Source organism: Leptodactylus fuscus, chromosome 5 (genome assembly GCF_031893055.1).
Source record: "Leptodactylus fuscus isolate aLepFus1 chromosome 5, aLepFus1.hap2, whole genome shotgun sequence".
Lineage (NCBI taxonomy): Eukaryota > Metazoa > Chordata > Amphibia > Anura > Leptodactylidae > Leptodactylus > Leptodactylus fuscus.
The window spans coordinates 209,513,674-209,540,974 of NC_134269.1; the positions used below are offsets into that span (position 1 = coordinate 209,513,674).

Sequence of the window (27,301 nt, forward strand, 5' to 3'; positions counted from 1 at the left end):
ACGCACACACATATATATATATATGACAAATTCAGCTCTGCTACATATATCATATACACACACATATATTTGTTTATATCTGGAGTGACGTAGGTAATATAAAGTAGCAGTATACAGAGAGATGTAGTAGAGCTGAATTTGTTATCCAGTTCTTTGGGGAGGGGTCCTCATTTGGGCATTATAACGTACCGAGTCACTCGCCCACTGTGCAACACCTGACAACACACTTCTATCTGCTTCAGGTTTATTTTGGATGTACAAATGTCACATATGTCTCTGTATTGTTTTTGCTGCACATATATACATACACATATATCAATATAATTATACAGTATATAGGGAGATGTAGCAGAGCTGAACTTGTTATCCAACTCCTTTGGTGTGCTCCAGTTACAATAATGCAGTAGATTTCCCTAAAACAAATTGAGGTAACTCAGCTCTGCTACATCTGATCAATCGACTCTGCTATATTTAACATATTCAGCCTGCTACATCTGACAAACCTGACTCCGCTACACCTGACATATTCGGCATTGTTACATGTGGCAATTGTGCTCTGCTACATCTAAAATATTCAGCTTTGCTACATCTGACAAACTCAGCTCTGCTACATCTTATTCCGTCAGTGTTTAGCATGCCTCTGTACTGTTGAGATGTCCTAGGGGTTATTTCCGGACAGTGGCAGGAGTTAGTACATACACAGTGGTCACATGGTCTGTGTAAGATATGGATATATTCTTTATACAGCGCTGCGGACTATTTTGCCGCTATGTAATCAATTAAAATAACCGATAGATACATTTGCACCATCAGATTGGTTGTATAGTGGCGCCATCTCCTGCTTTATAATACAGCAATATTGGTGCCAGTTTGCATAATTAGACACGCCATCAATTACGACATCACATGGACATCAAGTGCAGTTTTAGCAAAACGCATCCGTGTGTACCTGAATGACACCACTCTGCTGTCTGGGGCGTTCTATCGTACGTCTTGCAGTCCCTGTACCTGTGCAGAATCCTATGAATGCTGAGACTTGTAGTTCCACAACAGGCTGTGTTCTCCTCCTCTCTTTATGTATGTCAGGTTTACATGTCCTAGATCAACTAGACATGCTGCAAAGAGTGTCTTCGTCTCTGGAGGACCAGACATGTCCATCCATTTCATTGGTAATGATGCAATACCTCACTTCACCTGTGGAGGTGCTGTAGGGAAATTAAATACAATTGATCACTGGTTTGATCATGTGAAATTCACTAATACTTTCCCTGGGTTGATTTGTAATTCAGTAGTCAGAGAAAGTTGGGTGACAACCCCAGGGAGAGCTGCAGCGGTGATCATATTGGTTGTCACTATTGTCTCAATCAGAGGTATATAAAAAATTTGACTGTAAAGCTTCTATCCAGGAATACAGTATATACCGCACACATCCATCCAATAGCCAGACATGTATCGCTGTTTCCACCCGCAGGATATCTTGTGTCATGACAACCTGGACAGTCTCTGCAGAGATCTGCAGCAATACAAAGATAGGCAAGAACCCGATCACAAGTAATCCTCAACCTGAGATGACCGCCATGGACATCATAACTCTCCTGTCTATGCCGCAACGCTCCAGTGGTCCATACCAGTCTTTGTATGAGGCCAGTGATTGGCTGCAGCAGTTACATGTATGTATAGCACGTCACTGCCGCAGGAAAATAGAAATTTTGGGAGCCACAGACCCCAGACCAGGCCCTCTCCACTAATACAGACCCGAAACCAGCCCCGCTCAACTAATACAGACCCCAAACCAGCCCCGCTCACTACAGACCCCAAACCAGGCCCGCTCAACTAATACAGACCCCAGACCAGGCCCGCTCCACTAATACAGACCCCAGACCAGGCCCGCTCAACTAATACAGACCCCAGACCAGACCCCTAAACTAATACAGACCCCAGACCAGGCCCTCTCAACTAATACAGACCCCAGACCAGGCCCGCTCAACTATTACAGACCTCAGACCAGATCCGCTCAACTAATATAGACCCAAGACCAGGCCCGCTCAACTAATACAGACCCCAGAGCAGGCCCGCTCCACTAATACAGACCCCAGACCAGGCCCGCTCCACTAATACAGACCCCAGACCAGGCCCGCTCAACTAATACAGACCCCAGACCAGGCCCGTAGTAGCTGCTTTGGAGCCCTTCATTTAAAAAGGGGCCACCACCAATGTTAAAAGAGCCACAGAAATGGGAGAGTAGTTCCAGATTTAGGAGGACACCCTTCTCTCATATCCACCCGTAGGGGTTGTCCTACACGCTAATCGGCTGATCACGAAATCCACCAATCTCCATGTCATGGACATAACGGGGATGATATTTACTGAACCTCTGCACATTTTTCCCAAATTTTGAATATTTTTGTATATTTTTAGCCTTTACTTTGCTCATTTTTGAAAATTTTTTACAAAATGTATTTTTCACAATATTTTCTACAGTAAGGTCTATGCAGTGATGTACGGATAAAGGTCACTTCAAAAAAACGCCAAAGGCTTGACATAATCTCTTCCCGAGTACATGAGAAAGATCCAGCGAGAAACGTGATCACCACAAGGGTGCTAGGGGAGATCTTTGATCACTTTGGCATGTCTTTCAGAAATTCAAGTCTCAAGTTCTCAAATGTGTGAAAGAGCCGGGCCCTTGGATGTTTCTATCCCTATTATCTATAGTCCAGGAGAGCCACTAGCAGCCCACCAGATGTTGCAGAAAGACTTGCCGTAGGCAACTGAGATGACACGTTGGTTGGAGAATTTAGTTCCATGAAGGTGGTGATGGTGAACCTCCAGGTCCTTAACCTAGACCAAAGAAGGTTTGATATTTTTGATATCTTAATAGCTGGTATATATGGAGGAGGGGGAAGGGGGCGCAATAACAATAAAAGCTTCCAGATACCACCAAGAGATGCCTTCAAACTTAAGTATGCCACCACTTTACTCTTAGATGCGATGGTTGTTGAAGTCCATTGACTGGTTGTCCTCTATTCTTTTTGGTAAGGCGGTGGTTCCTTGTATAGGTCCATACTATTTTTGCGGAAGGTCTTCGGCGTATGAGGGAAGTAGGCGATGTAGGATCTTATTTGTTAAAGGCTCTACAGTATATAAAGTTAGCAACCTCCATTTTTCCTGTTCCGGAAGTTCTCCATCCTTCTCCTTGGATTTGGACCACTAGGCCAGCAGAAGGGCCGGGATTGGTTGCAATATTGCATGCATGGCAAGCTTTAGATGATAACTACACACCAGTGGTCTGTGTGTTCTCCAGTTTTGGTAAAACTACAGGCTGATTGGTGGTACTGGTGCGAGCATGAAGTCTTAGTTTCACCACGGTTGGAGAACCTCAAGTTGGAGAAGACTGGCATCCATGGTAGTAGTGGTTATCAGCTACATGTACGATTCACAGGCTGAATTTTTTTTTTTTTAAATGTAGATTGTGACCCCCACATAGAGCTCACAATGTACATTTTTCCCTATCAGTATGTCTTTTTGGAAATATGGGATGGAAATCCATGCAAACACAGGGAGAACATACAAACTCCTTGCAGATGGTTTTATGTCCTTGGCGGGATTTGAACACCAGGACTCCAGCGCTGCAAGGCTGCAGTGCTAACCACTGAGCCACCGTGTGGCCCCAGGCTGAAATTTTTGGACTGGACTTGGCAATCTCTTATGTCTACATAGTAGAGCCAATGTCTAACCAACACCATCAATCTTCTCCAATCCTTGTCTTTATTTGCCATCAGTGAGGTTGGAGATGAATGGAGGCATTCTCAAGTGATTTCTAAAATTATGGACTTGTCCACTTATTGGATTGGGCCTTGGAACTTGGCCATTTGCTACCATCATTAAGGCAGCCAACTAGTCATACACATGAGGTGAAGGTTGGTCTAACCACTAGTAAGACCAACCAATTGCGTAACATATGCAGTGGAAAGAAGGGTGGATTTCAAGATGTCTGATCCTTTTGTTCTTACCAGACACAAGGCACCAACTAGTAGTGTCTGGCAGTGGAATATTCTCCTCTTCTATTGGGAACACGTGCATGCTCAGTCAAGTTGGGCACCTTTCGAGTCAATTGGCCCAATGTCAACTCCAATTGGGGCTGTCTTCTGCTGGGCCTTTGAGGCTTGCCATTGTGTGAGATCCTGGGCCCACCAGAGGACCTTCTGGTGGGCTAATATGTTCCAGTTAGAAACAATTTTGGCACTGAACTCAGACTGATCCTCCATGCTGCCATGATATTCTGGGATTTGGTTGTTAAACATTAACAGACCACAAGTATGTACGGCAGGAACAATGGTCATAGGAGAACCTGAGAGTTATTGAGGGTGATTCGGGGCCCCATGGTAATTACACATTGTGTACAAGTCAGGCCCACATGAGTAATGTGCCGAGCCATCCGTCAATGGACGCAAGACTGCGGAATAAACAGAGGAGGTGAGGGGGATGGAGTATGTGAGAAATAAAACATGTGGCTATGTGTAGTATCAGGGCATGCTGGGAGTTGTAGTTTTGCTAGGTAGAGAATCTTCATTGGCATATACCTTCTGTATTACTTAAGATATGTCCAAGTATGTGCCAAAAATTACCAGGTATGTGCCAAATATAGGAATACACCTATTAAGAAAAACCCTCTTTGGAAAATCCCTACTTTTTCCCACGGAGAACCCCAGTGATCAGCTATAGGGATACTTAGTCTTATATATTCGATTGCCCTGCAGCGCCACCACAGGGGAAGTGAAGCATTACACAGTGTACAACAGGTATGGCCCCTGCAGGGATCAGTTGTATGGAGTCCCTTCTGACGCCTGTACTATACACAATACAGGGCCGGGAATATGGCTTGGTACCCCATGTAGTGGCTGGGTGCCTGCACTGCAGCGCCACTCCAATGAGAGTAGAAAAGAACTAAGCTGCAGTATCAGCATCTGGCCACTAACAAGGACTAGCGCTATCTGCCGCTGTCTCAGTGATATGTATAAGCAGGGTCATTGGAAGTGACTCCATGCAGCTGATCGGTGCAGGGACCAGATACTTATGGTGTATCCTAAGGATAGGCCTTAAAGGAATTCTACCATTAAAACTTTTTTTTTGTGGATAAGACGTCGGAATAGCCTTTGGAAAGGCTATTCGTCTCTTACCTTTAGACGTGGTCTCCGCCGCGCCGTTCCTTAGAAATACCGGTTTTTACCAGTATGCAAATGAGTTCTCCCGCAGCGATGGGGGCGGGCGCCAGTGCTCAAACAGTGATGAGGGAGTCCCCACCGCTTCCAGAGGAGTGTCTCCAAGCGCCGCCTCCTTCTTCGTCCGCCACAAGACAGCGCCCCAAGGTCACCACGCAGGACCGGGAGCAGCTGGCTATATATGGCACTGCTTAACTTTTTCTGTTTGATTGAGATGTATCATACCAATCAGGAATTAATCTGAAAACTTACGTTGTTGTTCTATCACTTCCTTTCTCTGCTACTATTTAACTCTGTGGTCTCAATAAAAAGTGGTCAGTATACATTTTAGCTGAGAAAAGAATGTATACCAATAGAGAATGGTGTGATTTCTTGACCGTCAGCAATCAGTCTTAATAATTAGGACGACAACAGTTGCCCGAGATTACTGGTCAATTAATCACAAACGCGACTATGACCCTATCACAATTAGAGGGAGTTCAAGAGCTGACCGCATACTGTTTATACATTGAACTCTATTATAAAACAGTATGCGGTAAACTTAAGAGCTCCACCTAATGGTGACTACAGAAATCTAACATTTTATTATTAGTTGGGCACCATCCAGATCTGTTATTTTGGCACCGTATAGTATTATTAAATGTTGACCCAGAAGTAGCAGCATTATGGCAGTATACATTATACTGTATGAAAGTTTTTGGCATTTAGTGTCAGACCTATACTGTCACAGCGTTTTTTGCATTTATGCCAAGGAGCAGAGGCGTACCTATATTTGGTGCGGAGGTAGGGGAAGGGTCCAAAAGACTCTCTACAACATAAGAAAACACCAGTTTTATTGATAGCACATGGTAAGTGGGGGCTCCTCTACAGATTTTGCGCTGGGACCCAGGAGCGCCATTGCATAGGAGTCTCTAAAGACCTTGGTCCAACCTTGACTGCTCGAAACTGTACTTGTTGGCTACTGGGGTGTAGGACCATCGTCTTAAAGGGCATACTCTGAATTACACACAACTTGTTGCTTTTTGATTGGCTTCCCCCATGGCTCATATTTCACATAGTGATTTCATTGTGTGTCTTCCTATGAAGATTGGATAAGCAAATAACACATCAGCACCCACTGTATGTACGCAGCAGGTCCCCTCTAAGTGCAAGTGTATCGCTTCCTGCTCTGTGTCTCCAGCAAGCTTTAAGTAGATCAATATTGTTATTTATACCTCGCAGATCAAAGCCTGTAGTGCTATTTCCTAGAAGCTGAACCTACTTTCCAGTTATAATGTGGGTGGCCAGGTGATATTTGTGGACAGAAAACGTTAACACCTCTTTTTAGAATAACCGGGGGTAAACGAAGAAGGTAATCGAGATGCTAAGCAGACTGTGTCAGTAGCAGAGATGGGAAAGCAGATAGTTTTAGGGAAAGATCTTATTTCCAAGCCTTTCAACTTCAGAATCCTGGCAAAATTTTAACTGGGTTTTGCTGCCACCTGCTGGACAGGAGACTAACTGCCTGATAAGCAAGAAGGTCTATGGAGCGCTGATGAGTATAGTAACAGCACCACCTATGGGTAGTCTCTGGTTTTGCATGAAATATTCTGTAGCCTTTTATTAAAGATGTATTTCAGGACTATAATATTGTTTGTTGGGGCCTATTCATTACTTACCAAGCACGGCGCCGTATATTGTCTAGTGGCTGTACTTGGTATTGCAGCTCGACTTCTTTTATTTTAAGCTGCTGCATGACCATGTGACCTGTTGACGTGAGGTCACTGGCCTGAGAAGAGGAAGAGGAGCTCAACATTACAGTCCCAAAAAACCCAAGGTTTTATTGGCCTATGATACTAATGACCTAACCTAGATGAAATGAATCAAGTCCGACACAGAGGACCGACGCTGATCAGCTGAAGAAAATACAGAACTTGGGTGAGCACTATTTTCTTACGCCAGTGATGTCCATTGGTTACATGCTGCAGTTCAGTCCCATTCAAGTGAATGGGGCTGAGGCATAATCCGCAGCACTGCCAAGGATTTACTGCGCCAATTGACCAGAAGATCAAGGACAAAGAAGCGTCTGCCTTCGAATGAAATTAATTGAACGCAGGTTTTTAAGGACAGATTCCACTGCAACAATTCCAACCCCTTTGGGTATGTTCAGACAGTGGAATCTGACACTGATTTTGAGGTGGGAGTAGGCACCCAAAATCAGTGTCGAATTCTGCCTCCAATTGGCAGAGAACAGAGCAGAAACTCTGGGCCTAGTCAGCGGTGGTAAGCCATGGTGGAAGCTTTGGAAGGCTGGAAAGTAAAGCGGAATCGAGGCGGATGTCCGCTTAGAATTCCTTGGCCATGTGAACTTACCCCTATGCTGAGCTTTTGGTTTCTCCCATAGTCCGCACCATTGGGACTAATCTGTGATCGACCCATTGTCGTTTCAGCCATCTTTGTTTTTTTTTTCCTATGGCACATTTCAGCCTTCTAATTTTTCACAAGGACTCTGAAAAAAAAACCAAAAAAAAACGAGAAAAACCCTCAGTGTGAACATCTCCCTATACAATTTTTTTATTAGAATTATTCATCTAAAAATAAATACAACAAATTATAGTAACCGAATTATTATTGTGTTTGGATATCAGTCTATATTTTATACAGTGCCCAAGACGGACTCCGTAGTGAAATCTTGGTTTGCTCGAGCACCTCCATTAGTGTCCGCCGCACTCAAAGAGCCGACTTCAAAGTAAATGAGGTGTGTGACACAAGGAGTGATAAGAGGGTTGTTTGGGGTAGGAAGCATCAGTCACTGCCACCGCCTGTCGTCACCCAAGAGCCGGCGTCAGCGTCTGTCACCAGGCCCACACCGGACGCTTCAGCATTTCCCATAAAGTCTCTGCTTGAAACAAGATGGCGGCATCACATTGAATCTTCTGCTTCCATTATACCTATAGGGAAACCGCTGGCGTAGGTATAGTTCACAAGCTGCGATTTCCAAAACTGCGTCGTTTTTGGAAAACGCAGCACGTCCACTACACTTACTTTTCCGCAGTGCGTGGATGAACTTCGCTTGAATTCAATCCACCTTGAAGTGACTGTAAAACACTGCGTTATTTTCTGTGGCGTTTACGCCATGTGGGGTCTTAGGGGTCTTGGGGTCTTGTTGTAACGCGTTTTGGCTACTGCGGAAACGCAATGGGAGAAAACACCGCGTTTTACAGTAAAAGTATAGAGAATGAAACTCCATTAACGCAATTTTGCTGCGGTTTTTAGCTGCATTTCACTAGGTGGGGTCTCAGACTAAAGGGGTTTTCTAGGCTAAGTAATTGATGACCTATCCATAGGCTATCCATTAAAAATTGGCAGGGGTCTGATACCTGGGACCTCCACCTATCAGTTTGAAGGGGCTGCAGCATTCAGATGAGTGTTGCAGCCTCAATACTGACCAAGCATAGCGCCTTAGATTGTATAGTGGTTGTGCTTGGTATTGCAGCTCTATCCCATTTACTTGAATGGGGCTGAGCGGCAAACAGGCCATGTGAGCGATGAACGTGACATCATATGGCCTGTGCTGTGGCTTCAAACAGCTTATCCTGAGTGTTGGAACCCCACAGATTTTCAGTTTATGACTTATCCCAGGGTAAAGCAGACAGGTATAAGGTACCCCAACATTACAACATTACTAATCTACTTTATTGGGGGCGCCACCACCATTGCAGCAGTGCACCCACAGGGGGGTGACCCAGCAGTCCTAAAGCCCCCCGCTACCAGGCCAAGTCCCCAAGTTCTTGGCTGCACCACTATAATGAAGCACGTCATGATGTGAATAGATCTCAGAAAGTTCTTCTTACTATATAGACCTAGTCAAGGGATGGAGAGCTTGTAGGGAGATCCCTAATGCAGTCTCCTGATAACACCTGGGCCGAAGGGGAGGCGCTGGTACCAGGGCAAGCCAAAAATGAGGGGCAAACTACCATATAGAAGGACTACAACATGTACGAAAGAAAATCCAGGGACCACAGCCAGATATACAGGACATATACAGGACTTCATAGCATTCAAGCAAATAGGATCAAAGAGGTTCTCTGGGACCTTTTAACCAACGATCTATCCTTAGGTGTTTGACTGTATGAAGTGGCAGCAGTGCCCCCTGTCTACGTAGTAAACAAGTCTAATATTCAGTTCTGAAGCTTACAATGGTTTGCAAAGTAGTGGTGTATTACTGGAGTCCTGGGTTCAAATCCAGGCAAGAATGACAACTGCAAAGAGTTTGTATGATTTCCCTGTGTTTGCTTGAGTTTCCTCCCACACTCCAATAGACTGATAGGGAATCTAGATTGTGAGCCCTATACATACCTCCCAACTTTCGAAGAGCCAAAAGAGGGACAAAATATGCGTGCCGCGGCAAACTTATCTCCGCCCACTTTTATATTGACTCCGCCCATTCTCATTCATTTTTCATGTGCCCCCACACAGTATAATCTTACAGTTAACGGTAAATTATATTCCCCCCTCCATCTCTCCCAGTTTCATATAACCCCTTTATTTGCCCCCAGTTTCATGTCCCTCCATCTCTGCCCCCAGATTCATGTCTTCCCCCTTCATCTGCCCCAGTGCCATGCCGTTCTCCACCCCACCCCACCCCCTTCATCTGCCCCAGTGTCTGCTGTTCTCCCTCCCCTTCATCTGCTCCATACTCCACTCCAGAGCTGCACTCACTATTCTGCTGGTACAGTCACTGTGTACATACATTACATTACTTATCCTGTATTATACTCCAGAGCTGCGCTCACTATTCTGCTGGTACAGTCACTGTGTACATACATTACATTACTTATCCTGTATTATACTCCAGAGCTGCACTCACTATTCTGCTGGTGCAGACACTGTGTACATACATTACATTACTTATCCTGTATTATACTCCAGAGCTGCGCTCACTATTCTGCTGGTGCAGTCACTGTGTACATACATTACATTACTTATCCTGTATTATACTCCAGAGCTGCGCTCACTATTCTGCTGGTACAGTCACTGTGTACATACATTACATTACTTATCCTGTATTATACTCCAGAGCTGCGCTCACTATTCTGCTGCTACAGTCACTGTGTACATACATTACATTACTTATCCTATACTGATCCTGAGTTACATCCTGTATTATACTCCAGAGCTGCGCTCACTATTCTGCTGGTGCAGTCACTGTGTACATACATTACATTACTTATCCTGTATTATACTCCAGAGCTGCACTCACTATTCTGCTGGTGCAGTCACTGTGTACATACATTACATTACTTATCCTGTATTATACTCCAGAGCTGCGCTCACTATTCTGCTGGTGCAGACACTGTGTACATACATTACATTACGTATCCTGTATTATACTCCAGAGCTGCACTCACTATTCTGCTGGTGCAGACACTGTGTACATACATTACATTACTTATCCTGTATTATACTCCAGAGCTGCGCTCACTATTCTGCTGGTGCAGTCACTGTGTACATACATTACATTACTTATCCTGTATTATACTCCAGAGCTGCACTCACTATTCTGCTGATGCAGTCACTGTGTACATACATTACTTATCCTGTACTATACTCCAGAGCTGCGCTCACTATTCTGCTGGTGCAGTCACTGTGTACATACATTACATTACTTATCCTGTACTATACTCCAGAGCTGCGCTCACTATTCTGCTGGTGCAGTCACTGTGTACATACATTACATTACTTATCCTGTATTATACTCCAGAGCTGCGTTACTATTCTGCTGGTGCAGTCACTGTGTACATACATTACATTACTTATCCTGTATTATACTCCAGAGCTGCGTTACTATTCTGCTGGTGCAGTCACTGTGTACATACATTACATTACTTATCCTGTATTATACTCCAGAGCTGCGCTCACTATTCTGCTGGTACAGTCACTGTGTACATACATTACATTACTTATCCTGTATTATACTCCAGAGCTGCGCTCGCTATTCTGCTGGTGCAGTCACTGTGTACATACATTACTTATCCTGTATTATACTCCAGAGCTGCGCTCACTATTCTGCTGCTACAGTCACTGTGTACATAGATTACATTACTTATCCTATACTGATCCTGAGTTACATCCTGTATTATACTCCAGAGCTGCGCTCACTATTCTGCTGGTGCAGTCACTGTGTACATACATTACATTACTTATCCTGTATTATACTCCAAAGCTGCGCTCACTATTCTGCTGGTGCAGACACTGTGTACATACATTACATTACTTATCCTGTATTATACTCCAGAGCTGCGCTCACTATTCTGCTGGTACAGTCACTGTGTACATACATTACATTACTTATCCTGTATTATACTCCAGAGCTGCGCTCACTATTTTGCTGGTGCAGTCACTGTGTACATACATTACATTACTTATCCTGTATTATACTCCAGAGCTGCACTCACTATTCTGCTGATGCAGTCACTGTGTACATACATTACATTACTTATCCTGTACTATACTCCAGAGCTGCGCTCACTATTCTGCTGGTGCAGTCACTGTGTACATACATTACATTACTTATCCTGTACTATACTCCAGAGCTGCACTCACTATTCTGCTGGTGCAGTCACTGTGTACATACATTACATTACTTATCCTGTATTATACTCCAGAGCTGCACTCACTATTCTGCTGGTGCAGTCACTGTGTACATACATTACATTACTTATCCTGTACTATACTCCAGAGCTGCGCTCACTATTCTGCTGGTACAGTCACTGTGTACATACATTACATTACTTATCCTGTATTATACTCCAGAGCTGCGCTCACTATTCTGCTGGTGCAGTCACTGTGTACATACATTACATTACTTATCCTGTATTATACTCCAGAGCTGCACTCACTATTCTGCTGGTGCAGTCACTGTGTACATACATTACATTACTTATCCTGTATTATACTCCAGAGCTGCGCTCACTATTCTGCTGGTGCAGTCACTGTGTACATACATTACATTACTTATTCTGTATTATACACCAGAGCTGCGCTCAATTTTCTGCTGGTGCAGTCACTGTGTACATACATTACATTACTTATCCTGTACTATACTCCAGAGCTGCGCTCACTATTCTGCTAGTGCAGTCACTGTGTACATATATTACATTACTTGTCCTGTACTGATCCTGAGTTACATCCTGTATACTGAAGCATCTATTTTGACTTTTGCTCTTATTTCTGCCTATGTAATTTGGCAACTTTCTAACTTCAAGACTAAAGCCCCAAGTAGCGGAACACAATAAAAAAAAAGTGCTGCGGGAAAAACTGGCAGCAACGCATTACGGTGTTTACGCCATGTGGGGTCTTGGCCTTAAAGGGTTATCTTGTGGGGATAGGTTGTTTGTTTTTTGGGGTTTAAAAAAAAACAAAAAAAAAACAAGCCCTCCTGTTTTTACCGCAGCTACAAAATAAAATAAAAAATCTGGCTTTTGGAAGGCTACAATAAAAAACAAAACAAAAAGTGATTGTTATGACCAATATACTGTAAGTCCTGTCCTTAAGGGGTTACAGAGGGTAGAAATAGAAGTTTCTGCTGGCGTACAAGGAATACTAGTAATAATTGCAAATGTCCACCAGATGGCAGCATTGTCCAGAGGCAAACACTATCTCATAGAAATATATCGCTAAACTCAATCTAGGCCTTACAATAATGTCTACCTTAGTAGGCCCGAAAATCCAATAACCCCAATCTCTGTCTCAAATGATGAGGCAGTTTTATAATAAGTGTCATTTTACCCCTGGTACAAGATACAAATGAGCTTTATTAGCATTACCAAAGAATAAGACATTTGGTGTTGCCAAAGCAATGAAGGGGGTTGGGGTGGGTACAGAGTCCGTGGGTTGGGGGTTTGAGTGTCCTTAGGGTTTTAGCTGACATGGGGGTAGGGGGTAAAGTTTTTTTTCGGATGTATGTCATATTCACAGCTTTGACCCCTGATGCTACAAATTTTTATGACTAGAAATTGCAGTCCCGGCCATTGCTGCCGTGAAGCCGTAGACTAAAGGTCTGTCTATAATGTGCTGTACCTCAGCTGACCAGCAGATGTCCTCCACTCAGGATCCTAAGAATGGAGAGCAGTTACAAAGAGTGTCCATTGCTCTGGAGGACTCACAGTGTCCTGCATTACACAAACTGCCCACTAATTGCAATGGGCACTGTGTAGTGCTTTATTTCTCCTGTGGGGGCACTACACAAAAAATAAACACTTCCAGGTTCTCCCAATGTTCCGATCACATGCAAAGGAGAAGCTGGTCACTGAGGTTCAGGTTAGTGTCAGGAAATGGAGGGCTGTCCAAAGTGGAAAATTCCTTTCATTAGCTCAACCTACTGTCTGAGGGGCCATTTTGTTTAACCCTTTGTAACGAAACATCTACAAGACATTGAGAAGGGGACTTGGCTGCCATTTTTTGGATGTGACTATCATCGCCAAGGTATTTTTGATATTTAGATAGGTAGCAACCCTTACTATGAACCCCAATTTGTAATCTTCCCACTACACGATAAGTGTCAGCCATATTGGTTGTTACTCTCGATTTAGCTTCTCACTTTTCATGTGTGTCTTGGGTGATCAGTCTACGCTTTCTTCTACATTTCTTGGAATGGATAAGAATGTCTTCTAACTAGAGATGAGCAAATAGTATTCAATTGAGTAGGTATTTGATAGAATACTACGGTATTCAAAATACTTGTACTCGGCCGAATTACGGCGTTTGCTGTGCGGTATTTGACCGAGTACAAGTATTTTGAATACCGTAGTATTCTATCAAATATCTACTCGATCGAATACTACTCGCTCATCTCTACTTCGAATGTCTTCTTCTACCCTTTAGGTTACCTGCACATGTCATCCAGCAGGTGGCGCTGCCACATCACAGTCCGTTACAATTTTACACACCCTTGTCTCCTTGGCCAAATTTTTTTTTCCTGGAAAAAGGGACAGACTATGAATTACACCTCGTACACCTAAAAAGTATAGGTAAAATGTATCTTGAAGTGCATAGGGCGCCTGTGGACACAGTGATCGCAGTAGGGCCAGCTTGGAGATTATGCCATATATTATTATATGTAAGATTAGTGTGAATATGGCCGTTTAGCAGTCTAAGGAAAGGACACTGGATGCCATTTGCGGACGTCTCAGGTGATCTCCCGGTTCCTTTCCTTTGGCCTCAGCAGTCACGTGTGGCAGGGACTTGGCCTGGGACTCTGGAGCTTCGGGACAGGTGAGTTGTTTTTTATTTTATTTTATTTTTCACCATCTTCAACCTCCTGCCACACTACTAAACTTTCCCGGACAATCCCTTTAAGGCCCTATGCACATAGGCAAATCCAGACCAGGATATCCAGTCTGTACATCGGCCAGATTTCCCAACCCGAACTCAGTCCCAAAACCTGGGCTGCCTCGATCTCAATGATCTACAATGGTAGGGTTGTATATAACCTCATTGCTGTACTGTTACATACTATATACAGTATGGAGAAGAACCACAGGGCCACAGCTCCATCTGCCCCATATAAGTGACCATACTTGCATTCACATGGAACACTTGGGAACTTTTAGGGCCCCTGTTCTCTGTGAATTGGGAATAAGTGTCTCCAGAAGGCCCTAAAAAGATCAGGGATCAAAGGCCGACCTTTGCCAAAATTTAGGTCTCCCTTGCTCCTAGTCTTGGTTGCCAACCCAACATTGACATATCTTAGATTTGACACCCCCATAGAGAGAACCCAATGTCAGAGGGGAGCTACACACCTTGTGGCTACAAACACCCTCTAGACGTCTAGAAGGACCTCCCATAAGGGCACCTTCAAAAATCATGTGAGAAGCAAAAGTGTACAGTGAGCATGCAATGAAACCAAAACATCAAGTTGTACGCGGGTCAGATATAAAATTCTTCCCAATATTCACTTAAAGGGTGTCCAGAAACAAAAAATCCGCCCCACAGATAGATAGGTTAGGGTGAACCCAAACTACCAGTGTTTCCCCACTGGTGCAACTGGTCTTGAGATATCAACACTTCTAAATGGACACATGAGTTATTTGGAGCAATGAGGGTGTCAAAGAGTTACACCTCCCACTACCAAGTACTGTTCCCCATTCTCCCTCCCTGCTCAAGTTACAAGGCCAGGTGAGATAACGTCTACACTGCTGGGTCTTTTTGATCATATGGGAGATGCAGGGCGAGAGGGAAGTACTGGCACGTCAAGAGCAATGGTAACGCCCTCATTGCTCCTAAGGGCTCATTTGCATATTTAGAAAAATGCTGATAAGTTAGGAACCGATCAAGAAGTTGAAAAGATCATTGGTTTACGGTGGCCTTAACCTATCTGTCTGTGGGGTTGGTATTAGCGCAGTGGTTATGGTGACAGACTCCCTCTAAGTCTGGGCAAGTAGGTATGTGAGAAGCGCGTGGAAAATGCCTTCAATTAGCCAAATCCCATTCCTAGCGATTTACCACTATGTATCTAGATCCTAGCCAAGAGGGCTGTAAATCGGTGGCACTATTTGTTGCTCCTCATCAGTACAGAGTAGGGTTCAGTGCATGTGAGTGAGATGTCATGGGCAAAGATCTAAGATGGTCATCTTAAAAAGGATCTTAAACCAACTTGCTGCCTTCTTCAATAGTGGCCGCTCCACTGATTCCGGCGCAGTTGGAATTTTTTCTCTAGCCCTCAGCATTCCCGTGCAATCATTTCTGTTAGTTTCAGCACACAATAAGCTAACAGGCCTCCTCACTGTAAGGTGGGCGGTCCTTGGCTGGTGCAGATAGTCAGGAACCGCCCACTCAACAGTAGATGGCCTAACTGTGCAGAAGCTAACAGTAATGATAGCTCGGGAATGGTGGGAGCTAGAGAAAAAAATCCAACTGGGCCAGAATTAATGGAGTGGCAACTAATGAAGGATGCAAACATTTAGAGTTGGTGAAAGATCCCCTTTAAAAATAGACATAATAGATTTCCTCCAGAAGGAAGAAAATGGGGAATCCTTCTGCAGGTAGACAGAATCAACTCTTCTCCATTTTTAGGCGGCATGCCTGATTGATATCCGAGCTAACATCGAAGGACAAGACACAAGATTTATATTGTCAGCCACAAATAAGCCCAATATAAAATAAGTGTATTTTAAGTAGGTTCCCTTTAAATAGCTTTACACAAGTCCCATCATAGCATTGCGGTACGCCTAAAATGTGTAATTTCCCCCCTTTTGCTGGTGAAAACTTGCTTGAGACTCTAGACGTGGCGTCTGGTAGTAATTAGTCTAATTGTCTGGCATAATTGATACCCAAGTCACTAACCGTCTTGAAATACATGAAAAGAAGTATAAAAGGCAGACAGCCACAGATGTGACAGGAATCCGACATCATGAAGAGGGGCAACCTCTCTATCTCTGCAGTCAAATGCTCTCAGACTTGTCTATTACACCACTCACTGACTGGATACTTTTCGGAAAGTCTCGAAAGTGAAGAGCGTGTGTGTGGGGGGAGGGTGGTGGTGGCAAAGAAGGCTTAAAGCTTTATGGGTTTAAAGGTTGATTTCCATCCCAAATTATTGCCACTACAATAATAGCATAATGGTTCTAAAATTGGGTAAAACTCAATTTTGAGAAAGGAATGTGTCACCATGAAAGCGAACTTTTTTTTTACGTTAAGTGCATTGTCGTATTTTTTAATTTTTTTTTTAAATTCAATGTCACTAACTATATTTAAAAAAACAAAACAAAAAAAAACAACCCTGTATATCTTGCATAAAAGGAATTTCTACAGAGAATTGAACTTTTTTTTTAAAACATAGTTGTCATTTTAAGTGTATTTTTTCAGATTTTTTTGTTTTTCAAAAAAATGTTAATTCAATTTCACGATCTATATTTAAAAAAAAATAATTTTAACTAAAAAGTAATATATATTGCATAAAGGGAATTTCACCAGAAAATGACTTATTTTTTTCTAACCAAGTTTTTATGTTAAGTGTATTATTTCAGATTTTTTTTTTTTTTTTAATTCAATGTCACTATCTATATTAGAACAAAAATTAAAAAGTAGTATTAGTAAAATTAAAAAGTAGTAGTATATTGTGCATAAAGGAAATTTCACCTTGAAAATGACCTGATGTTTTAAAACCAAGTTTTTATGTTAAACCTATATTTTTATGAATTTTTGATTTTTTTTTTCTTAATTCAATGTAACTCTCCATATTAACAATACATAAATTAATACAAAGTAGAAAATCCTGCATAAAGGGAACGTTACCAGAACATAACCTATTTTTCAAAACCAAGTTGTTATGTTAAGCATATTTTTTCAGATTTTTTTTTTATTCAATGTTGCATCTGTTGTTTTTTTTTTTAATTAATAATAATTAAAAAGTAGTAAAATTTGCTGTGAATAGATTTTACCTGGTCATCTGCGGATGCAGTTACAACATAAAAGTAAATCGAAATGCATTTTTCATGATCCCAAAAATTTGATGGCCCTGAACTATAAAAAAAAAAAAAATTCCAAGGTTCACACATCAGCGAAGACTTCAGCTAGGTTCATCTATAATTGAGAAGATGACATAAGGCTAGATGTGCTACCACATGGATGTGACTGATGTTCATGCTACCTAAATATACCCAAAAGATTTCAGACCGGTGTAGAGTATTTTTGATTTGCTAGAAGACTGGGAACCTCAACAAACAAGGACAAGGTTAGAGGTCTCCTAGAACCAGTGCTCTCAGCTGGCTATGTGACTTGTACAATTCCAAGAACGGCTCCTTTCAGTAATGCCTACTTTATTTTTTGTTGCCAAAAATACCAGCCCTAAGACATTAGATAGATATGTAGTGAGATCAAAGACGGAGTCAACCTTTTGTAATTTAAGTACACTCATTGTCACATGGACTATTTGGCTCAAAGGTCTTGCTTTTGATCTGTCAAGAGCAGTAGGGCTTCAGTTTCCACAACACAGTCCGAGAGCCAAAAATGGATCCTGAAAACTTCACTTACCTTTTGACCCTTTTGGAAAAGCTAAACCTACTGGCAGGCTCCACACTGAACAGGCCTGGAAAGTGAGAGGTGTATCAAACCCTTCTGGCTTTGGCCACCGCTTTACATCCACTGTGGCATAAGGTTGCTGAGACAATTGGAGCCTGAAGATGACATGAGGCCTGACTGCCTATTTTAAGGGGAATCCACCTACTTTGTATTGCCTCTTGTTCACTCCTTTCCCTGTGCAAATGTTCCTGTTTGATACTCTGCTTCACTCTTTGGATAATTCATCTGGTACTAGTTGTTTTACGCCTGGCTCTGACCCTAAGGCCTGGTTCACATCTGCGTTCGGGTTTCTGTTCGGGGAGCAGCACTTTTCTCTCCGCATGTTTCGTGTGGAAACCGAATGGAAACCACTCGGACCCCATTATAGTCTATGGGGTCCGCGTGTTTCCCCGGGTAACCGCTTTTCTGTGCATATAGGTTTCCATTTCTTTTTCTTTTCTTTCTTTTTCTTTTTTGGTAGAGTTGGAAGGGACCTCAAGGGCCATCGGGTCCAACCCCCTGCGAGTGCAGGTTTTCCTAAATCATCCCAGCTATATGTTTATCCAGATTCCGCTTGAAGATTTCCATTGATGGAGCGCCCACCACCTCCCGTGGCAGCCTATTCCACTCTCTCACTACCCTCACTGTCAGAAAGTTTTTCCTAATGTCTAATCTGTATCTCTTTCCCTTTAGTTTCATCCCATTGCTTCTTGTACTTCCTTGTGCTAATGAGAATAGGGTAGATCCCTCTGCACTGTGACTACCTTTCAGATATTTGTAGACTGCTATTAAATCTCCCCTCAGCCTTCTCTTCTGCAAACTAAACAATCCCAGTTCTTTTAACCGCTCCTCATAGGACATGGTTTGCAGACCTTCCACCATTTTGGTTGCTCTTCTCTGGACTTGCTCCAATATATCGATGTCTTTCTTGAATTGAGGCGCCCAGAACTGTACACAGTATTCCAGGTGTGGTCTGACCAGGGAAGAGTACAGCGGAATAATGACCTCTCTTGATCTAGATTCAATGCTTGTCTTAATACATCCCAGAATTTTATTAGCCTTTTTTGCAGCAGCACCGCACTGTTGGCTCATGTTGAATTTGTGATCTACTATTATGCCCAAGTCCTTTTCCCTAAATGGACTTCCCAAACGGAAATCTGAACGCAGATGTGAACCGGGCCTTAGCTACGTCTTCGACTAGTCTTTCGCCCTGTTTTCTGTCCTGTCACTTCCTGACTGCTCTCCTTGGCTCTGTTCAATGATTGACTCTCTGTCTCAGCCCTGGATATTTCATCTGGTACCTGTGGTTCTGACACTTGACATTTACGACTGTGGTTCCACTCCGGCCTCTGTCCTGTTACTTCATGACTGCTCCCTTTAGCTCTGTTCTGTATTAGGCTACTACAATATCACCGCTACTTCTGATGATCCATTACTTTTCTGAAGACCTTGACCTGTTGATCTTCCTCAAGTTCATAACTCCTTGTAGGGGCTAAGGTTAAAAACCAGGGGATCCAAAACCCAGTGTATCCTAGAGAAACCACATTCCGGTATAAGATAACTTACCAAGTGTTCTCTGTTGTTCTAACAAGAACAAGGGATGTAGACAAATGCGAAGGTTGACAGTGGACCAGGTCTATATTTTTTATTATTTTTATCTACCACTTTTTTGGCGTTCTGATGGAAGAACATACAATGTAACACACTGAAGTGGTGGGTCTGATATGCATAATGTAAGAATATAATATTTTGTACATAAACTTTAAGAACTAGACGAGCTTCAGTCTTGATCCTGTAAGTAGGTAGTTCTATTCATGCGTTCCTCTTCTCACGTAGGAGAGCCAAGGAGCTCCAGGTCCTGTGATACATCAGATATTTTGGCTGCAGCGGGCCTCTTTTTCCTCCGTTTTGCTCATGGCTCTGGACACATTCCCAGCACAGCCTGTGTCGTCGGTGATCGTGTTGCTGCACTGGCTTCTAAATTCTCTTTGTAACATCTCAGTCTAGTTTGTATCGTGGCCTCTGGCAAACTTGAGTCTGGTCTTCACAGAAAAGCAAAAACATTCCTACTATAAAGCCCTTTCTATAGTGAGTGACACGTAAGTTTTTTAAAATTTTTGTACCTTAAACAGGACGGAAAACTCTTTTATGAAAAAAATCCTACTGTAGACTGTATTTGGAAACTCAATAGAGTGGAACATAACCAACAACCAAAAAGTTCTGCACCTTTGATAACTTCATGGAATAGATTTCTTTGCATGTCTCTATATACAAGTAGACAAGGTATAATTAGCCCACTCGATGTCACCATGGTCTAAAATAAAGTGATTGACTAGTAGCAGGGTGTTTTATTTACAGCAGTGTGCAAAAGTTTTAAGCATAGGTTGAAAAAGTGCTGCAAAGTAAGAATGCTTTCTAAAATTGAAGAGTTTCTAAGTTAACAAATAAAAGATCAAAAAAGTAATGTTAATCCCATCGATATTTGGTGTGACCTTTGCCATTTGTACACAGGAGCACGAGAAGTGATGATATGCCCCCCCCCATAGATCTCAACATCATCCAGTCTGTCTGGGATGACATGAAGAAACAGAAGGATTTGAGCGAGCCTACATCCATAGAAGATCTGTGTTTACTTCTCCAAGATGGTGGCCTTTGGAGACCAGGGGGCACTTCTTAGGGCTTTTTTCAAATCTGTGGTAGCATCAGCCATCTTCTTCAGAGAAATAGACTTGACCGGCTGGTTAGAAGGGCCAGCTCTGTCCTGGGTAGCTCCCTGGACCCAGTACAGGTGGTGGGTGACAGAAGGATACTGTCTGTGGTGAGCAACATGTGGGAGCACAAATCCCACCCCATGTATGACACCGTGACAGCACTGGGCAGTATTGTCAGTGACTGACTGCTTCACCCCAAGAGTGAGAAGGAGTGTTATCGGAGATACTTCCTCCCAACCGCGGTCAGGCTACATAATCTACATCAAGCTAAGCGAAGATCACTCTGCACAGAGAACTAAATGATCCTGAAGTCTTTCTTTTTAGTTCTATCTGCTATTTTGAGCTGGTATGAGTTCTTAGTCCTACACTGTCTCTGGTTGATTGGTGAGTCGAAATGTCACTGCCGAAACTGTGTAAACAGAGACTGTTAATAAACCAAGGAAAGATGGGCACAGATCTTGCATGGAATTGGTAAGGTACTATTCCATTTCATATTTCGGAACACATTTTAAAAAAATATACTTTATTTTACTAAGCCACTGAGTCTAATGTTGAGCCCTTCAGGTCATCAAAACCTCTCATGAACAGTCCAAATATAGAACTGGTTTAGACTTATCCTTGACGCCAAATACACTGTAAGGCATCTTTCGATCAGAGGAACAGGAACATTCCACTTAGAGTCCAATTTTACCGACTTGTCAATTATTTTGATAAAAACCATGGAAAATTTGACTCTTAAAAAAAGGTTGAAAGAGAGGTATGTGAACTGAAAACATGTAATAAATTTATGGATATCTTGGCACTGTCTTGTTTCTGTCTGGAGTTGATGAAAGGGCATCACCAGTCATGTCCACACTTTTCACCAGTCTCAAACTGTGTGCGTTAAGGAAGGAAGGAAACTGGTCCCAAGTAGTACATACATGGAGTCATGCTGATCTCTTAAACCTTTCCTACAGTAGCTCAGAAATACAAAAACATTCTCTTCTGATTTTAAAGGAACTTTATTGATTTTCTAATGCATGATTTACAAACATAAGGATCATTGCAAGCAAATACAAAATTATATTCCCAACAATGACGAATAAGGTCTATATATAAACCCTGGGATGTGCTTTGAAGCTCCTGGACCACAATGCAAAATTTTCAAAGGACCCCCTAACAGACCTTTCCTGCCGATCCCGATCGTGAAATTTGCTTGATTGCTGATTGGGATCCGATCTTTCCCGATCCCTCAAACCTAGTAAATTTATGTTTATGGAGTAGGGTTGAGCCGATATTGAGATTTCAGGATCGTTTTTAACATCTGATTTTCGATCATTTTCCAGCCGACGTCGATCGTAAAATTTACTCAATCGCCGATCGGGATCCGATCTTTCTCGATCGCTCAACCCTAGTTGTTACTTTCATTATGGAAGCCACTAGGGTAGTGTGAATTCAGTCCATGCTTCCAAGAATGAGATTTCCACATGGTAGCTAGATATTATTTCTCCAGAGCATCTTTTTTTAGCATACTTCCTCTGTGGGTTTTTAGATGCTGTAACTAGGGGTGCCAGGCTGGTTTCGACCCCGGATCAAGTGATCGGAAATGGCACCCAGGTCATTCCGCCTCCTCTCCCATCTTCACAAGTAGTTACTATGGGGACTGGCAGACTATAGAAAAGTTACTAAAGGTAATTACCTATGAAGAGGGAGGAGGCGGAGTAACCCAGGGCTGGTGCAGTTTCCATTCATGTGGCCAATGCTCGGAACTGGCTGGAAACCCCTAGGTATAGCATCTAAAAATCCTCCATGGGAAGTAAGTAAAAAAAGACTCCCTGGAGGATCCCTTCAAGGAAGCAAGATGGTTGTCCGCATACTTATTTGTACGTACCTTGCCAGCCTTTGCATTACCTTTAATCTGCATGTTTTATGAAATTTGCTTTATGCAAAGCTCCAATTGGTCTGCGACTCTAAGCGAACCTTCTCTATACAATACCCAATTCTTAGTATCTAAAGAGAGATAATACAGAAATTAGTAATGGTTATACAGACCAGAAAAGTGAAAATCAGAGGCCAACTTCACAAACGGAAATTTTGGTGCCAATATGTCTACACTTGAACACCACTAGCGACTAATATACCAAAAACAAACATGAAATGGTCCAGCACAGATGAGGGTTAAAATATAAAACTTAACACTATGACTAAGAGCTTCGCTCAAAATGTGAGAGTGCCACAGAGGCCGATGTTTTTTTATTTTAATAGATTGATTTAAAATTTCATATTTTTGAGCCTCACCTGTGCTGGACCACTTCATGTTTGTTTTTGGCTTGTTTGTCCTTCAAATAGCTTCCTTGCACATGTACTTGCCTTGAGATTGCTTATCCACTGGAGACTGGTGAGCTGTTTCTTTCTTTTTGTAGATTAGTTTTATTTACTGAGTTAAATTGTATTCGACTTGGCCAAAAAATTCTATATGACATGTATAAAGTAAATACAGTGTCTTATAAAACTATTCAACCCCCTTGGACGATACCTCACCAGATTTTGCTAATTTCTTCAGCTAAAGCCAGGAGTGAGTCAATCTAATAATCATAGGTTCAAGCCCCCTATGTTTCAAAAATTTTTTAAATAATTTTAGAAATATTAAAACATATAAAATTCACAGATAAAAATAAGCACATTAGGCTTCCCATGTATGAAAATTCCCATGCTATTAAAATATTTATCCCTTGTGGTGAACGCCATAGTATGAAAATAAAAACGTCCAAAACCGACTTCTTTTCAATGTTTTGCCTTACAAAAATTGTAATAAAAAGCTATCAAAATAAAAATAAAAAATAAAACAAGCTATGGATAAAAAAAAAAAAAAAAATGTTACACAGCTTCATGTATGGAATTCTAAAAAAGTTATGGGGGTCAGAATATGGCATAATTTTCTTCGGGATACCGGTTTCTTATCATTTTTGGCTCTTTATCAACCTGTTACCCTATTTCTGTTATTTCATTTACTGTAAAAATTCTAAAAAATGTCAATAAAATGAGATTTAAAAAAAAAAAAAAGAATATGGCATAATTTTGTTTTAATTAAAAAAAAAAAAGGTATGAAAAGATAACAAAACCTATATAGATTTGGTATTACTGTGTTTGCTCTGACCCACAGAATAAAGGTAACATGTCATTTTTGCCATATGGTGGGCAACTATATAATAAATCCCATAACATTGCTTGTTATATTAAATGATGCCTTCATATGGCTTAGGGAACTAAATGATGCCATTATTTATACAGTGTCCACTGTTATTTTTACTGGATAGTGGACATCATAAAAACAAAACCCATATGGAATATTTAATGGCATCATTAGGAAGTACAGTTTCTCCTGGAAAAAAAAAAAACAAGCCCCCTAATGGCTCTTTGAACAAAAAAATAAGAATTAAAAAATAATAGCTTTTGTAAGGTGAGGAATAAAAAAAACAAAAACAGAAAAACAATAAAATTGCTGCGTCCTATAGGGGTTAATAAAAAAAAAATGCTGACAAATAATAAAACAGGAGATTCAACACTTACAGTACAGACACGCTGGTTGGCAATAAAATAAAAATACCGTTCGGGACAATCTGTGTTAAGCCCCATGCATACTGCATACTGTGTAGATATTGGCACTTAGTATACTGCCATACGGTGCAATGCTTCTAGGGGAGGATACTGCCAACATATGGCATCCGATAGAAAGCGGCAGAAATTTTATTTTTCATATAAACCCTGTGTTCCTGTGTATAGTCAGAGGCGTATGGAGGTACAATATGGCTCCATAGACTCCTAAGTGCAGTGTACAAAAGTATTGAATGTTTTTGCCAGGCAGTGTTTGATCCATATCCTATTGGCAGCAAACATAGATATACGGTGTATACTGTCATAGTTATATTTATTTTTTTAATCCTCATGTTTCCAAGAGAATAGCATAAGATAAAATATTATACCGTAAACCAATAACTCACACGTGTCCTAATGCCATACATATGGTGGTGTACATATATCTATATGATGTGGGCCCCAATTATTTCTCTTTACACTGACCCCTGAATTACAAACAGCTGTAGGGACAATGTAATGGTTACCCTTACAATGAAAACTTAGAATTCGATCATTCCCATCTTCCAGACTTTAAGCCATTAAACCGTCAGAGCCCTTATGAAAAGTGACAAAGCGCTGTAGGCCTGCCAAACCTGCACCCCCTCATATATCATACGGCTGCTCCATATAAAACTGTACGGCTGGAAGACTCACCTTCACAAAATGCTCCCAATAAAATAACAATTCTGAAGCTCCTTTCGTGACAAATGGGTGTTACCATTTCCCTTGTGGAAAAAAAAAAGTGTTACAATGGATAACATAGGATCACATAATTGGCAATAGATAATGGAAACTACTCAGTTCCTCCATTTTCTCTCAGCAGAGTAACTCCACATATGTTAAAGGGAACCTCCACCAACTTTGTTTGTATCATTTAATAGGCACGGCTCCAATGATTCCGACACAGTTGGAATTATTGTTTCTCTAGTCCCCACCATTCCTGAGCAATCAGTGCAGTTGGTTTTAATGTATTATATGCCAATTAGGCTCTCTACTGTCAAGTGGGTGGTCTCAGGCAAAGGGGATGTGATGCAAAGCGCTCTGACACTCTTCATTCAGAGGCTGGAAATGTCAGAGCTCAGCCTGACACCACCCACTTGTCAGTAGTGAGCCTAAGGTCCTAGTTCACACGGGGCAAGAGGGGGCGGATTTTGGCACAGAATCCTTCTCAAAATCCGCCCCCTCACAATAGAGGTCTATGTAGACCGATAAGCGTTCTTTTTTCCGCTAGTGGAAAAGAAGCGAGCTGCCCTTTCTTCAGGCGGATTCCGTGGCTGATTCCGTCGTCCGCCTCACGATAGCACCCTCTGGACTAGTCCCTTTCATTTGAGCCTAATCCGGAGCGGAAAGCTGTGACGAGATGCCATGCACTGAACTGGCATCCCGTCGCAGCAGCCGCAACGGAGTATGTACACGCAGAATCCCCGTGTGAACTAGCCCTAAAGAGCATATCAGGCAACAAAACTAACTGCACTGATTGCTCAGGAAAGTGGGGCATAGAAAAAAATTCCAACTGTGCCAGAATCCGTATAGCCAACTGAAGTTGGTGGGGTGGTCAAAGGTCCTCCTTAAAGAACATGTATAGTTAATACGTAAATTCATTATGCCTAGGTACCTGCTGTAAAGCGAATCTCTGGAACTTTTTTGCAGCTGCTTGAGTTAGATGGCAGACCCAACAATCATGTGAAGAAAATGCGCAATACCAGTTCAAATCATTGGTTAAAGATGCAATCCCATTCCCATAAGTACACCAATATAATGTGCTTGATATCAAATTAAGCTTTAAAAAGTAATAAAAACTTTTTATGCTGCCCTTAAATGTTTTTTTTCTGGTGTAGGACAGGCAATCAATGTGTAATTGGTGAACTGAGGTCCAACCCCAAGGTCCAGGACATCCATGAACAACATACCTAAGGGTCTAGGGCCCTCGTTAAAGTTCAGTCCCTTCAAAATTTATCCAGATTAATATATTTCATGATAGATAGATAGATAGATAGATAGATAGATAGATAGATAGAAGGATAGATAGATAGATAATAGACAGATAGATAGATAATAGATAGATAGATAGATAGATAGATAGATAGGAGCTAGATAGATATATAGATAGATAGGAGCTAGATAGATAGATAGATAGATAGATAGATAGATAGATAGATAGATAGATAGATAGGAGCTAGATAGATAGATAGATAGATAGATAGATAGATAGGAGCTAGATAGATAGATAGATAGATAGATAGATAGATAGATAGGAGATAGATAATAGATAGATAGATAGATAGATAGATAGATAGATAGATAGATAGGAGCTAGATAGATAGATAGATAGATAGATAGATAGATAGGAGCTAGATAGATAGATAGATAGATAGATAGATAGATAGATAGATAGATAGATAGATAGGAGCTAGATAGATAGAGATAGATAGATAGATAGATAGATAGATAGATAGATAGATAGATAGATAGGAGATAGATAGATAGATAGATAGATAGATAGAGAGATAGAGAGATAGATAGAGATAGGTAGATATGAGATAGATAGATAGATAGATAGATAGATAGATAGATAGATAGATAGATAGATAGATAGGAGATAGATAGATAGGAGATAGATAGATATGAGATAGATAGATAGATAGATAGATAGATAGATAGATAGATAGATAGATAGATAGATAGATAGATAGATAGATTTGTAGTTTACATGCC

At 41.7% G+C, this 27,301-nt stretch overlaps 1 protein-coding gene across 1 annotated transcript in view; it reads left to right on the forward strand.

The window, feature by feature from the left end:
- The window catches only part of FBLN1 (fibulin 1), a 364,927-nt gene that overhangs the window by 263,370 nt on the left and 74,256 nt on the right, over positions 1–27,301 (forward strand). The window lies entirely within an intron of this gene.